Raw genomic sequence first — 14,953 nt, forward strand, 5'->3', positions numbered from 1 at the left:
GGTAAGTCCAATGGGGTGCAGGCATGTCCTCTATGCTTACAGCTTCCCGTGGGTGTTGGTTTGATACCGTTTGGGGACAGCCAAGGAGGCATCTGCAGGCAACAAAGGTAGGTGTGTGCTTGTGTGTGTGTTTCCTATGCAGATCCTAAGCCCAGTGTCACATGCAAGTAGGAGGAGTAAGAAGGGTTCCTGGCAAATCCGGGTTATGGATTGCATTTAAAAAGGCCCCGTGGGAGTGCAATGGGCCCCTGTCTTGCTGCTTAGCAATAATGGTATGGGTTTAGGTTCTGCTGTGTGTACTGGTGGTTGACTGCCCCCCAGCCCAGAGTGTGCATGGAAAATTGTCTGGCAGCCTCCCTGACAGCAAGCAGTGATAGTGCCCATGAAGGGCACCTTGTTGGGCCCGCCCCTTTCACGGTTATCGCTTCTCGGCCTTTTGGCTAAGATCAAGTGTAGTATCTGTTCTTATCAGTTTAATATCTGATACGTCCCCTATCTGGGGACCATATATTAAATGGATTTTTGAGAACGGGGGCCGATTTCGAAGCTTGCTTCCGTCGCCCTATGCATTGACCCGATATGGCAGTATCTTCGGGTACAGTGCACCACCCCCTTACAGGGTTAAAAAGAAAGATTCCTACTTTCATTGCTACCTGCTTGCTGGCTAGCCAGCTAGCCAGCCCTGTGGGCCTTGCTGCTGCTGCAGCCAAAAAACAAAAGGTGGTGCTGCTGCTGCTGCTTCTGCTTCTGCTTGTGTCTGGCCGCTGTTGGAGCGTCCAGGCACAGGACTTCTGCTGCTGCTGACTAAATGGCCTCCTTAATTGGATCATTTGAGTAGCCAGCACACCTGTGCAGGTAGGGCATGACATGATAGGCAGCTGCCTTGATAGCGGGTGGGTGCTGAATGTTCCTAATTGACAAAATAAGATTAATGCTTATGAAGAAATATAAAATCTCATCCCTTCCCCAATATCGCGCCACACCCCTACCCCTTAATTCCCTGGTTGAACTTGATGGACATATGTCTTTTTTCGACCGTACTAACTATGTAACTATGTAACATAACATGGGGGGGGGGGGGGGGTCTCCTGGCTGTTCACACAGGTGTGTCATTGCTGTACATTGACCATGCATTGCTTCTGTGGTATTGCAAAGGCAAAGACAAATGCTTCCAGCCATCCATTGCACTAATGGATTGGTCATCAGCTGGCTGTCTATGTCCCGCATCAATATAGACCAAAGTACAGAGGGTTAGGCTATGCTATTGTGCACCTACCTGATGCATCAGAAGGTGCGAGGCCCTTGCTAAATTCTGTGCACAGACTTTGAGATCTATACTTTAGACTGTATCTAAACCTGCTCCAACATGGACTGACATTCTGGCCTACTTTCAGCCGATGCGACTTGTCTGTCGCTGAACAGTCGCTTTTTATGTATTCAGCACCTATGTATAATGTTGTAAAAATGCTCTAGAAGCTAAAGTCGCAGAAATGTCACACATATTTGGCCTGCAACTTTCTGTGCGACAAATTCAGACAGGAAAAATCAGTATAAATCCTTAGAAAATTATCCCCCAGTGTCTCCATCTGCTGGCGGTATTGAATAAGCATTGCTGCACTGATGGGGTATGCATTAGACGAAAAAAAAGAAGAAAAAGAAGAATAATACGCCCAGAAAAGAGGCGAAAAGGAGAAAAACGTAAAAAAACGTGAAAAAAAAGTAAGAGGAAGAGAAGGGAAAAAAAGGTGGAAATGGGTTTAAAAGTGATTTCGGCGGAGAAATATATATATATATATATATATATATGTATATATACGCGCACACACACACATATATATAAACGTATTCTCCGTTGAGATATTGCAGCCGCTGCTGTGTCCAGGCCCAGGAGCCTTAGCACTGTGCTGTGATGTCACTCAATACCACTGACATCACTAGGTGTAAACAACATCTCTCCTTTGCTGTGTATGTGACTATGGAGCTGTTTGGTGATGTCGTCTATTATGGCCTTCATAGAAGCAACAGGAGATTGTTGCATCCATCTAGAACCCTCAGAACTACAGTGCTATGATGTCACTCACTTCCACAGGCCTTGCAGAGTGTAAACAACAACAACCCAGCTTTGTTGTGTATGTAACCATAGGGATTTGTGATGTCACCTAGAACCTTCACAGCAGCGACAGCTTTATGAGGAGCATCAGCACTGCTCTGCCTGAGCAGAACCATCACCGCCATAGGTTGTCAAATAACCCGGGTTTAACCCACACAGGTAAGTCCAATGGGGTGCAGGCATGTCCTCTATGCTTACAGCTTCCCGTGGGTGTTGGTTTGATACCGTTTGGGGACAGCCAAGGAGGCATCTGCAGGCAACAAAGGTAGGTGTGTGCTTGTGTGTGTGTTTCCTATGCAGATCCTAAGCCCAGTGTCACATGCAAGTAGGAGGAGTAAGAAGGGTTCCTGGCAAATCCGGGTTATGGATTGCATTTAAAAAGGCCCCGTGGGAGTGCAATGGGCCCCTGTCTTGCTGCTTAGCAATAATGGTATGGGTTTAGGTTCTGCTGTGTGTACTGGTGGTTGACTGCCCCCCAGCCCAGAGTGTGCATGGAAAATTGTCTGGCAGCCTCCCTGACAGCAAGCAGTGATAGTGCCCATGAAGGGCACCTTGTTGGGCCCGCCCCTTTCACGGTTATCGCTTCTCGGCCTTTTGGCTAAGATCAAGTGTAGTATCTGTTCTTATCAGTTTAATATCTGATACGTCCCCTATCTGGGGACCATATATTAAATGGATTTTTGAGAACGGGGGCCGATTTCGAAGCTTGCTTCCGTCGCCCTATGCATTGACCCGATATGGCAGTATCTTCGGGTACAGTGCACCACCCCCTTACAGGGTTAAAAAGAAAGATTCCTACTTTCATTGCTACCTGCTTGCTGGCTAGCCAGCTAGCCAGCCCTGTGGGCCTTGCTGCTGCTGCAGCCAAAAAACAAAAGGTGGTGCTGCTGCTGCTTCTGCTGCTTCTGCTTCTGCTTGTGTCTGGCCGCTGTTGGAGCGTCCAGGCACAGGACTTCTGCTGCTGCTGACTAAATGGCCTCCTTAATTGGATCATTTGAGTAGCCAGCACACCTGTGCAGGTAGGGCATGACATGATAGGCAGCTGCCTTGATAGCGGGTGGGTGCTGAATGTTCCTAATTGACAAAATAAGATTAATGCTTATGAAGAAATATAAAATCTCATCCCTTCCCCAATATCGCGCCACACCCCTACCCCTTAATTCCCTGGTTGAACTTGATGGACATATGTCTTTTTTCGACCGTACTAACTATGTAACTATGTAACATAACATGGGGGGGGGGGGGGGGTCTCCTGGCTGTTCACACAGGTGTGTCATTGCTGTACATTGACCATGCATTGCTTCTGTGGTATTGCAAAGGCAAAGACAAATGCTTCCAGCCATCCATTGCACTAATGGATTGGTCATCAGCTGGCTGTCTATGTCCCGCATCAATATAGACCAAAGTACAGAGGGTTAGGCTATGCTATTGTGCACCTACCTGATGCATCAGAAGGTGCGAGGCCCTTGCTAAATTCTGTGCACAGACTTTGAGATCTATACTTTAGACTGTATCTAAACCTGCTCCAACATGGACTGACATTCTGGCCTACTTTCAGCCGATGCGACTTGTCTGTCGCTGAACAGTCGCTTTTTATGTATTCAGCACCTATGTATAATGTTGTAAAAATGCTCTAGAAGCTAAAGTCGCAGAAATGTCACACATATTTGGCCTGCAACTTTCTGTGCGACAAATTCAGACAGGAAAAATCAGTATAAATCCTTAGAAAATTATCCCCCAGTGTCTCCATCTGCTGGCGGTATTGAATAAGCATTGCTGCACTGATGGGGTATGCATTAGACGAAAAAAAAGAAGAAAAAGAAGAATAATACGCCCAGAAAAGAGGCGAAAAGGAGAAAAACGTAAAAAAACGTGAAAAAAAAGTAAGAGGAAGAGAAGGGAAAAAAAGGTGGAAATGGGTTTAAAAGTGATTTCGGCGGAGAAATATATATATATATATATATATATATATATATATATATATATATACGCGCACACACACACATATATATATAACGTATTCTCCGTTGAGATATTGCAGCCGCTGCTGTGTCCAGGCCCAGGAGCCTTAGCACTGTGCTGTGATGTCACTCAATACCACTGACATCACTAGGTGTAAACAACATCTCTCCTTTGCTGTGTATGTGACTATGGAGCTGTTTGGTGATGTCGTCTATTATGGCCTTCATAGAAGCAACAGGAGATTGTTGCATCCATCTAGAACCCTCAGAACTACAGTGCTATGATGTCACTCACTTCCACAGGCCTTGCAGAGTGTAAACAACAACAACCCAGCTTTGTTGTGTATGTAACCATAGGGATTTGTGATGTCACCTAGAACCTTCACAGCAGCGACAGCTTTATGAGGAGCATCAGCACTGCTCTGCCTGAGCAGAACCATCACCGCCATAGGTTGTCAAATAACCCGGGTTTAACCCACACAGGTAAGTCCAATGGGGTGCAGGCATGTCCTCTATGCTTACAGCTTCCCGTGGGTGTTGGTTTGATACCGTTTGGGGACAGCCAAGGAGGCATCTGCAGGCAACAAAGGTAGGTGTGTGCTTGTGTGTGTGTTTCCTATGCAGATCCTAAGCCCAGTGTCACATGCAAGTAGGAGGAGTAAGAAGGGTTCCTGGCAAATCCGGGTTATGGATTGCATTTAAAAAGGCCCCGTGGGAGTGCAATGGGCCCCTGTCTTGCTGCTTAGCAATAATGGTATGGGTTTAGGTTCTGCTGTGTGTACTGGTGGTTGACTGCCCCCCAGCCCAGAGTGTGCATGGAAAATTGTCTGGCAGCCTCCCTGACAGCAAGCAGTGATAGTGCCCATGAAGGGCACCTTGTTGGGCCCGCCCCTTTCACGGTTATCGCTTCTCGGCCTTTTGGCTAAGATCAAGTGTAGTATCTGTTCTTATCAGTTTAATATCTGATACGTCCCCTATCTGGGGACCATATATTAAATGGATTTTTGAGAACGGGGGCCGATTTCGAAGCTTGCTTCCGTCGCCCTATGCATTGACCCGATATGGCAGTATCTTCGGGTACAGTGCACCACCCCCTTACAGGGTTAAAAAGAAAGATTCCTACTTTCATTGCTACCTGCTTGCTGGCTAGCCAGCTAGCCAGCCCTGTGGGCCTTGCTGCTGCTGCAGCCAAAAAACAAAAGGTGGTGCTGCTGCTGCTGCTTCTGCTTCTGCTTGTGTCTGGCCGCTGTTGGAGCGTCCAGGCACAGGACTTCTGCTGCTGCTGACTAAATGGCCTCCTTAATTGGATCATTTGAGTAGCCAGCACACCTGTGCAGGTAGGGCATGACATGATAGGCAGCTGCCTTGATAGCGGGTGGGTGCTGAATGTTCCTAATTGACAAAATAAGATTAATGCTTATGAAGAAATATAAAATCTCATCCCTTCCCCAATATCGCGCCACACCCCTACCCCTTAATTCCCTGGTTGAACTTGATGGACATATGTCTTTTTTCGACCGTACTAACTATGTAACTATGTAACATAACATGGGGGGGGGGGGTCTCCTGGCTGTTCACACAGGTGTGTCATTGCTGTACATTGACCATGCATTGCTTCTGTGGTATTGCAAAGGCAAAGACAAATGCTTCCAGCCATCCATTGCACTAATGGATTGGTCATCAGCTGGCTGTCTATGTCCCGCATCAATATAGACCAAAGTACAGAGGGTTAGGCTATGCTATTGTGCACCTACCTGATGCATCAGAAGGTGCGAGGCCCTTGCTAAATTCTGTGCACAGACTTTGAGATCTATACTTTAGACTGTATCTAAACCTGCTCCAACATGGACTGACATTCTGGCCTACTTTCAGCCGATGCGACTTGTCTGTCGCTGAACAGTCGCTTTTTATGTATTCAGCACCTATGTATAATGTTGTAAAAATGCTCTAGAAGCTAAAGTCGCAGAAATGTCACACATATTTGGCCTGCAACTTTCTGTGCGACAAATTCAGACAGGAAAAATCAGTATAAATCCTTAGAAAATTATCCCCCAGTGTCTCCATCTGCTGGCGGTATTGAATAAGCATTGCTGCACTGATGGGGTATGCATTAGACGAAAAAAAAGAAGAAAAAGAAGAATAATACGCCCAGAAAAGAGGCGAAAAGGAGAAAAACGTAAAAAAACGTGAAAAAAAAGTAAGAGGAAGAGAAGGGAAAAAAAGGTGGAAATGGGTTTAAAAGTGATTTCGGCGGAGAAATATATATATATATATATATATATATATATATATATATATATACGCGCACACACACACATATATATAAACGTATTCTCCGTTGAGATATTGCAGCCGCTGCTGTGTCCAGGCCCAGGAGCCTTAGCACTGTGCTGTGATGTCACTCAATACCACTGACATCACTAGGTGTAAACAACATCTCTCCTTTGCTGTGTATGTGACTATGGAGCTGTTTGGTGATGTCGTCTATTATGGCCTTCATAGAAGCAACAGGAGATTGTTGCATCCATCTAGAACCCTCAGAACTACAGTGCTATGATGTCACTCACTTCCACAGGCCTTGCAGAGTGTAAACAACAACAACCCAGCTTTGTTGTGTATGTAACCATAGGGATTTGTGATGTCACCTAGAACCTTCACAGCAGCGACAGCTTTATGAGGAGCATCAGCACTGCTCTGCCTGAGCAGAACCATCACCGCCATAGGTTGTCAAATAACCCGGGTTTAACCCACACAGGTAAGTCCAATGGGGTGCAGGCATGTCCTCTATGCTTACAGCTTCCCGTGGGTGTTGGTTTGATACCGTTTGGGGACAGCCAAGGAGGCATCTGCAGGCAACAAAGGTAGGTGTGTGCTTGTGTGTGTGTTTCCTATGCAGATCCTAAGCCCAGTGTCACATGCAAGTAGGAGGAGTAAGAAGGGTTCCTGGCAAATCCGGGTTATGGATTGCATTTAAAAAGGCCCCGTGGGAGTGCAATGGGCCCCTGTCTTGCTGCTTAGCAATAATGGTATGGGTTTAGGTTCTGCTGTGTGTACTGGTGGTTGACTGCCCCCCAGCCCAGAGTGTGCATGGAAAATTGTCTGGCAGCCTCCCTGACAGCAAGCAGTGATAGTGCCCATGAAGGGCACCTTGTTGGGCCCGCCCCTTTCACGGTTATCGCTTCTCGGCCTTTTGGCTAAGATCAAGTGTAGTATCTGTTCTTATCAGTTTAATATCTGATACGTCCCCTATCTGGGGACCATATATTAAATGGATTTTTGAGAACGGGGGCCGATTTCGAAGCTTGCTTCCGTCGCCCTATGCATTGACCCGATATGGCAGTATCTTCGGGTACAGTGCACCACCCCCTTACAGGGTTAAAAAGAAAGATTCCTACTTTCATTGCTACCTGCTTGCTGGCTAGCCAGCTAGCCAGCCCTGTGGGCCTTGCTGCTGCTGCAGCCAAAAAACAAAAGGTGGTGCTGCTGCTGCTTCTGCTGCTTCTGCTTCTGCTTGTGTCTGGCCGCTGTTGGAGCGTCCAGGCACAGGACTTCTGCTGCTGCTGACTAAATGGCCTCCTTAATTGGATCATTTGAGTAGCCAGCACACCTGTGCAGGTAGGGCATGACATGATAGGCAGCTGCCTTGATAGCGGGTGGGTGCTGAATGTTCCTAATTGACAAAATAAGATTAATGCTTATGAAGAAATATAAAATCTCATCCCTTCCCCAATATCGCGCCACACCCCTACCCCTTAATTCCCTGGTTGAACTTGATGGACATATGTCTTTTTTCGACCGTACTAACTATGTAACTATGTAACATAACATGGGGGGGGGGGGGGTCTCCTGGCTGTTCACACAGGTGTGTCATTGCTGTACATTGACCATGCATTGCTTCTGTGGTATTGCAAAGGCAAAGACAAATGCTTCCAGCCATCCATTGCACTAATGGATTGGTCATCAGCTGGCTGTCTATGTCCCGCATCAATATAGACCAAAGTACAGAGGGTTAGGCTATGCTATTGTGCACCTACCTGATGCATCAGAAGGTGCGAGGCCCTTGCTAAATTCTGTGCACAGACTTTGAGATCTATACTTTAGACTGTATCTAAACCTGCTCCAACATGGACTGACATTCTGGCCTACTTTCAGCCGATGCGACTTGTCTGTCGCTGAACAGTCGCTTTTTATGTATTCAGCACCTATGTATAATGTTGTAAAAATGCTCTAGAAGCTAAAGTCGCAGAAATGTCACACATATTTGGCCTGCAACTTTCTGTGCGACAAATTCAGACAGGAAAAATCAGTATAAATCCTTAGAAAATTATCCCCCAGTGTCTCCATCTGCTGGCGGTATTGAATAAGCATTGCTGCACTGATGGGGTATGCATTAGACGAAAAAAAAGAAGAAAAAGAAGAATAATACGCCCAGAAAAGAGGCGAAAAGGAGAAAAACGTAAAAAAACGTGAAAAAAAAGTAAGAGGAAGAGAAGGGAAAAAAAGGTGGAAATGGGTTTAAAAGTGATTTCGGCGGAGAAATATATATATATATATATATATATATATATATATATATATATACGCGCACACACACACATATATATAAACGTATTCTCCGTTGAGATATTGCAGCCGCTGCTGTGTCCAGGCCCAGGAGCCTTAGCACTGTGCTGTGATGTCACTCAATACCACTGACATCACTAGGTGTAAACAACATCTCTCCTTTGCTGTGTATGTGACTATGGAGCTGTTTGGTGATGTCGTCTATTATGGCCTTCATAGAAGCAACAGGAGATTGTTGCATCCATCTAGAACCCTCAGAACTACAGTGCTATGATGTCACTCACTTCCACAGGCCTTGCAGAGTGTAAACAACAACAACCCAGCTTTGTTGTGTATGTAACCATAGGGATTTGTGATGTCACCTAGAACCTTCACAGCAGCGACAGCTTTATGAGGAGCATCAGCACTGCTCTGCCTGAGCAGAACCATCACCGCCATAGGTTGTCAAATAACCCGGGTTTAACCCACACAGGTAAGTCCAATGGGGTGCAGGCATGTCCTCTATGCTTACAGCTTCCCGTGGGTGTTGGTTTGATACCGTTTGGGGACAGCCAAGGAGGCATCTGCAGGCAACAAAGGTAGGTGTGTGCTTGTGTGTGTGTTTCCTATGCAGATCCTAAGCCCAGTGTCACATGCAAGTAGGAGGAGTAAGAAGGGTTCCTGGCAAATCCGGGTTATGGATTGCATTTAAAAAGGCCCCGTGGGAGTGCAATGGGCCCCTGTCTTGCTGCTTAGCAATAATGGTATGGGTTTAGGTTCTGCTGTGTGTACTGGTGGTTGACTGCCCCCCAGCCCAGAGTGTGCATGGAAAATTGTCTGGCAGCCTCCCTGACAGCAAGCAGTGATAGTGCCCATGAAGGGCACCTTGTTGGGCCCGCCCCTTTCACGGTTATCGCTTCTCGGCCTTTTGGCTAAGATCAAGTGTAGTATCTGTTCTTATCAGTTTAATATCTGATACGTCCCCTATCTGGGGACCATATATTAAATGGATTTTTGAGAACGGGGGCCGATTTCGAAGCTTGCTTCCGTCGCCCTATGCATTGACCCGATATGGCAGTATCTTCGGGTACAGTGCACCACCCCCTTACAGGGTTAAAAAGAAAGATTCCTACTTTCATTGCTACCTGCTTGCTGGCTAGCCAGCTAGCCAGCCCTGTGGGCCTTGCTGCTGCTGCAGCCAAAAAACAAAAGGTGGTGCTGCTGCTGCTTCTGCTGCTTCTGCTTCTGCTTGTGTCTGGCCGCTGTTGGAGCGTCCAGGCACAGGACTTCTGCTGCTGCTGACTAAATGGCCTCCTTAATTGGATCATTTGAGTAGCCAGCACACCTGTGCAGGTAGGGCATGACATGATAGGCAGCTGCCTTGATAGCGGGTGGGTGCTGAATGTTCCTAATTGACAAAATAAGATTAATGCTTATGAAGAAATATAAAATCTCATCCCTTCCCCAATATCGCGCCACACCCCTACCCCTTAATTCCCTGGTTGAACTTGATGGACATATGTCTTTTTTCGACCGTACTAACTATGTAACTATGTAACATAACATGAGGGGGGGGGGGGGGTCTCCTGGCTGTTCACACAGGTGTGTCATTGCTGTACATTGACCATGCTTGCTTCTGTGGTATTGCAAAGGCAAAGACAAATGCTTCCAGCCATCCATTGCACTAATGGATTGGTCATCAGCTGGCTGTCTATGTCCCGCATCAATATAGACCAAAGTACAGAGGGTTAGGCTATGCTATTGTGCACCTACCTGATGCATCAGAAGGTGCGAGGCCCTTGCTAAATTCTGTGCACAGACTTTGAGATCTATACTTTAGACTGTATCTAAACCTGCTCCAACATGGACTGACATTCTGGCCTACTTTCAGCCGATGCGACTTGTCTGTCGCTGAACAGTCGCTTTTTATGTATTCAGCACCTATGTATAATGTTGTAAAAATGCTCTAGAAGCTAAAGTCGCAGAAATGTCACACATATTTGGCCTGCAACTTTCTGTGCGACAAATTCAGACAGGAAAAATCAGTATAAATCCTTAGAAAATTATCCCCCAGTGTCTCCATCTGCTGGCGGTATTGAATAAGCATTGCTGCACTGATGGGGTATGCATTAGACGAAAAAAAAGAAGAAAAAGAAGAATAATACGCCCAGAAAAGAGGCGAAAAGGAGAAAAACGTAAAAAAACGTGAAAAAAAAGTAAGAGGAAGAGAAGGGAAAAAAAGGTGGAAATGGGTTTAAAAGTGATTTCGGCGGAGAATATATATATATATATATATATATATATATATATATATATATACGCGCACACACACACATATATATAAACGTATTCTCCGTTGAGATATTGCAGCCGCTGCTGTGTCCAGGCCCAGGAGCCTTAGCACTGTGCTGTGATGTCACTCAATACCACTGACATCACTAGGTGTAAACAACATCTCTCCTTTGCTGTGTATGTGACTATGGAGCTGTTTGGTGATGTCGTCTATTATGGCCTTCATAGAAGCAACAGGAGATTGTTGCATCCATCTAGAACCCTCAGAACTACAGTGCTATGATGTCACTCACTTCCACAGGCCTTGCAGAGTGTAAACAACAACAACCCAGCTTTGTTGTGTATGTAACCATAGGGATTTGTGATGTCACCTAGAACCTTCACAGCAGCGACAGCTTTATGAGGAGCATCAGCACTGCTCTGCCTGAGCAGAACCATCACCGCCATAGGTTGTCAAATAACCCGGGTTTAACCCACACAGGTAAGTCCAATGGGGTGCAGGCATGTCCTCTATGCTTACAGCTTCCCGTGGGTGTTGGTTTGATACCGTTTGGGGACAGCCAAGGAGGCATCTGCAGGCAACAAAGGTAGGTGTGTGCTTGTGTGTGTGTTTCCTATGCAGATCCTAAGCCCAGTGTCACATGCAAGTAGGAGGAGTAAGAAGGGTTCCTGGCAAATCCGGGTTATGGATTGCATTTAAAAAGGCCCCGTGGGAGTGCAATGGGCCCCTGTCTTGCTGCTTAGCAATAATGGTATGGGTTTAGGTTCTGCTGTGTGTACTGGTGGTTGACTGCCCCCCAGCCCAGAGTGTGCATGGAAAATTGTCTGGCAGCCTCCCTGACAGCAAGCAGTGATAGTGCCCATGAAGGGCACCTTGTTGGGCCCGCCCCTTTCACGGTTATCGCTTCTCGGCCTTTTGGCTAAGATCAAGTGTAGTATCTGTTCTTATCAGTTTAATATCTGATACGTCCCCTATCTGGGGACCATATATTAAATGGATTTTTGAGAACGGGGGCCGATTTCGAAGCTTGCTTCCGTCGCCCTATGCATTGACCCGATATGGCAGTATCTTCGGGTACAGTGCACCACCCCCTTACAGGGTTAAAAAGAAAGATTCCTACTTTCATTGCTACCTGCTTGCTGGCTAGCCAGCTAGCCAGCCCTGTGGGCCTTGCTGCTGCTGCAGCCAAAAAACAAAAGGTGGTGCTGCTGCTGCTTCTGCTGCTTCTGCTTCTGCTTGTGTCTGGCCGCTGTTGGAGCGTCCAGGCACAGGACTTCTGCTGCTGCTGACTAAATGGCCTCCTTAATTGGATCATTTGAGTAGCCAGCACACCTGTGCAGGTAGGGCATGACATGATAGGCAGCTGCCTTGATAGCGGGTGGGTGCTGAATGTTCCTAATTGACAAAATAAGATTAATGCTTATGAAGAAATATAAAATCTCATCCCTTCCCCAATATCGCGCCACACCCCTACCCCTTAATTCCCTGGTTGAACTTGATGGACATATGTCTTTTTTCGACCGTACTAACTATGTAACTATGTAACATAACATGGGGGGGGGGGGGGGGTCTCCTGGCTGTTCACACAGGTGTGTCATTGCTGTACATTGACCATGCATTGCTTCTGTGGTATTGCAAAGGCAAAGACAAATGCTTCCAGCCATCCATTGCACTAATGGATTGGTCATCAGCTGGCTGTCTATGTCCCGCATCAATATAGACCAAAGTACAGAGGGTTAGGCTATGCTATTGTGCACCTACCTGATGCATCAGAAGGTGCGAGGCCCTTGCTAAATTCTGTGCACAGACTTTGAGATCTATACTTTAGACTGTATCTAAACCTGCTCCAACATGGACTGACATTCTGGCCTACTTTCAGCCGATGCGACTTGTCTGTCGCTGAACAGTCGCTTTTTATGTATTCAGCACCTATGTATAATGTTGTAAAAATGCTCTAGAAGCTAAAGTCGCAGAAATGTCACACATATTTGGCCTGCAACTTTCTGTGCGACAAATTCAGACAGGAAAAATCAGTGTATAAATCCTTAGAAAATTATCCCCCAGTGTCTCCATCTGCTGGCGGTATTGAATAAGCATTGCTGCACTGATGGGGTATGCATTAGACGAAAAAAAAGAAGAAAAAGAAGAATAATACGCCCAGAAAAGAGGCGAAAAGGAGAAAAACGTAAAAAAACGTGAAAAAAAAGTAAGAGGAAGAGAAGGGAAAAAAAGGTGGAAATGGGTTTAAAAGTGATTTCGGCGGAGAAATATATATATATATATATATATATATATATATATATATATATACGCGCACACACACACATATATATAAACGTATTCTCCGTTGAGATATTGCAGCCGCTGCTGTGTCCAGGCCCAGGAGCCTTAGCACTGTGCTGTGATGTCACTCAATACCACTGACATCACTAGGTGTAAACAACATCTCTCCTTTGCTGTGTATGTGACTATGGAGCTGTTTGGTGATGTCGTCTATTATGGCCTTCATAGAAGCAACAGGAGATTGTTGCATCCATCTAGAACCCTCAGAACTACAGTGCTATGATGTCACTCACTTCCACAGGCCTTGCAGAGTGTAAACAACAACAACCCAGCTTTGTTGTGTATGTAACCATAGGGATTTGTGATGTCACCTAGAACCTTCACAGCAGCGACAGCTTTATGAGGAGCATCAGCACTGCTCTGCCTGAGCAGAACCATCACCGCCATAGGTTGTCAAATAACCCGGGTTTAACCCACACAGGTAAGTCCAATGGGGTGCAGGCATGTCCTCTATGCTTACAGCTTCCCGTGGGTGTTGGTTTGATACCGTTTGGGGACAGCCAAGGAGGCATCTGCAGGCAACAAAGGTAGGTGTGTGCTTGTGTGTGTGTTTCCTATGCAGATCCTAAGCCCAGTGTCACATGCAAGTAGGAGGAGTAAGAAGGGTTCCTGGCAAATCCGGGTTATGGATTGCATTTAAAAAGGCCCCGTGGGAGTGCAATGGGCCCCTGTCTTGCTGCTTAGCAATAATGGTATGGGTTTAGGTTCTGCTGTGTGTACTGGTGGTTGACTGCCCCCCAGCCCAGAGTGTGCATGGAAAATTGTCTGGCAGCCTCCCTGACAGCAAGCAGTGATAGTGCCCATGAAGGGCACCTTGTTGGGCCCGCCCCTTTCACGGTTATCGCTTCTCGGCCTTTTGGCTAAGATCAAGTGTAGTATCTGTTCTTATCAGTTTAATATCTGATACGTCCCCTATCTGGGGACCATATATTAAATGGATTTTTGAGAACGGGGGCCGATTTCGAAGCTTGCTTCCGTCGCCCTATGCATTGACCCGATATGGCAGTATCTTCGGGTACAGTGCACCACCCCCTTACAGGGTTAAAAAGAAAGATTCCTACTTTCATTGCTACCTGCTTGCTGGCTAGCCAGCTAGCCAGCCCTGTGGGCCTTGCTGCTGCTGCAGCCAAAAAACAAAAGGTGGTGCTGCTGCTGCTTCTGCTGCTTCTGCTTCTGCTTGTGTCTGGCCGCTGTTGGAGCGTCCAGGCACAGGACTTCTGCTGCTGCTGACTAAATGGCCTCCTTAATTGGATCATTTGAGTAGCCAGCACACCTGTGCAGGTAGGGCATGACATGATAGGCAGCTGCCTTGATAGCGGGTGGGTGCTGAATGTTCCTAATTGACAAAATAAGATTAATGCTTATGAAGAAATATAAAATCTCATCCCTTCCCCAATATCGCGCCACACCCCTACCCCTTAATTCCCTGGTTGAACTTGATGGACATATGTCTTTTTTCGACCGTACTAACTATGTAACTATGTAACATAACATGGGGGGGGGGGGGTCTCCTGGCTGTTCACACAGGTGTGTCATTGCTGTACATTGACCATGCATTGCTTCTGTGGTATTGCAAAGGCAAAGACAAATGCTTCCAGCCATCCATTGCACTAATGGATTGGTCATCAGCTGGCTGTCTATGTCCCGCATCAATATAGACCAAAGTACAGAGGGTTAGGCTATGCTATTGTGCACCTACCTGAT

At 46.4% G+C, this 14,953-nt stretch overlaps 7 non-coding genes across 7 annotated transcripts; all 7 read left to right on the plus strand.

Annotated features, from left to right (window-relative positions):
* The first annotated feature begins 420 nt into the window (after window positions 1-420).
* On the plus strand, window positions 421-611 carry LOC130349690 (U2 spliceosomal RNA). The gene has a single exon (XR_008886966.1). It is a non-coding gene; the product is annotated as a U2 spliceosomal RNA (small nuclear RNA).
* Window positions 612-2,688: 2,077 nt separating this feature from the next.
* LOC130349691 (U2 spliceosomal RNA) lies at window positions 2,689-2,879 on the plus strand. The gene has a single exon (XR_008886967.1). It is a non-coding gene; the product is annotated as a U2 spliceosomal RNA (small nuclear RNA).
* Window positions 2,880-4,973: 2,094 nt separating this feature from the next.
* On the plus strand, window positions 4,974-5,164 carry LOC130349693 (U2 spliceosomal RNA). Its single transcript, XR_008886968.1, has one exon. It is a non-coding gene; the product is annotated as a U2 spliceosomal RNA (small nuclear RNA).
* A 2,081-nt stretch (window positions 5,165-7,245) lies between these two features.
* Window positions 7,246-7,436, plus strand: LOC130349694 (U2 spliceosomal RNA). Its single transcript, XR_008886969.1, has one exon. It is a non-coding gene; the product is annotated as a U2 spliceosomal RNA (small nuclear RNA).
* A 2,089-nt stretch (window positions 7,437-9,525) lies between these two features.
* On the plus strand, window positions 9,526-9,716 carry LOC130349695 (U2 spliceosomal RNA). The gene has a single exon (XR_008886970.1). It is a non-coding gene; the product is annotated as a U2 spliceosomal RNA (small nuclear RNA).
* A 2,089-nt stretch (window positions 9,717-11,805) lies between these two features.
* Window positions 11,806-11,996, plus strand: LOC130349696 (U2 spliceosomal RNA). The gene has a single exon (XR_008886971.1). It is a non-coding gene; the product is annotated as a U2 spliceosomal RNA (small nuclear RNA).
* Window positions 11,997-14,089: 2,093 nt separating this feature from the next.
* Window positions 14,090-14,280, plus strand: LOC130349697 (U2 spliceosomal RNA). The gene has a single exon (XR_008886972.1). It is a non-coding gene; the product is annotated as a U2 spliceosomal RNA (small nuclear RNA).
* The last annotated feature ends 673 nt before the right edge of the window (window positions 14,281-14,953 follow it).

This window comes from Hyla sarda, unplaced genomic scaffold, assembly GCF_029499605.1.
Source record: "Hyla sarda isolate aHylSar1 unplaced genomic scaffold, aHylSar1.hap1 scaffold_921, whole genome shotgun sequence".
Lineage (NCBI taxonomy): Eukaryota > Metazoa > Chordata > Amphibia > Anura > Hylidae > Hyla > Hyla sarda.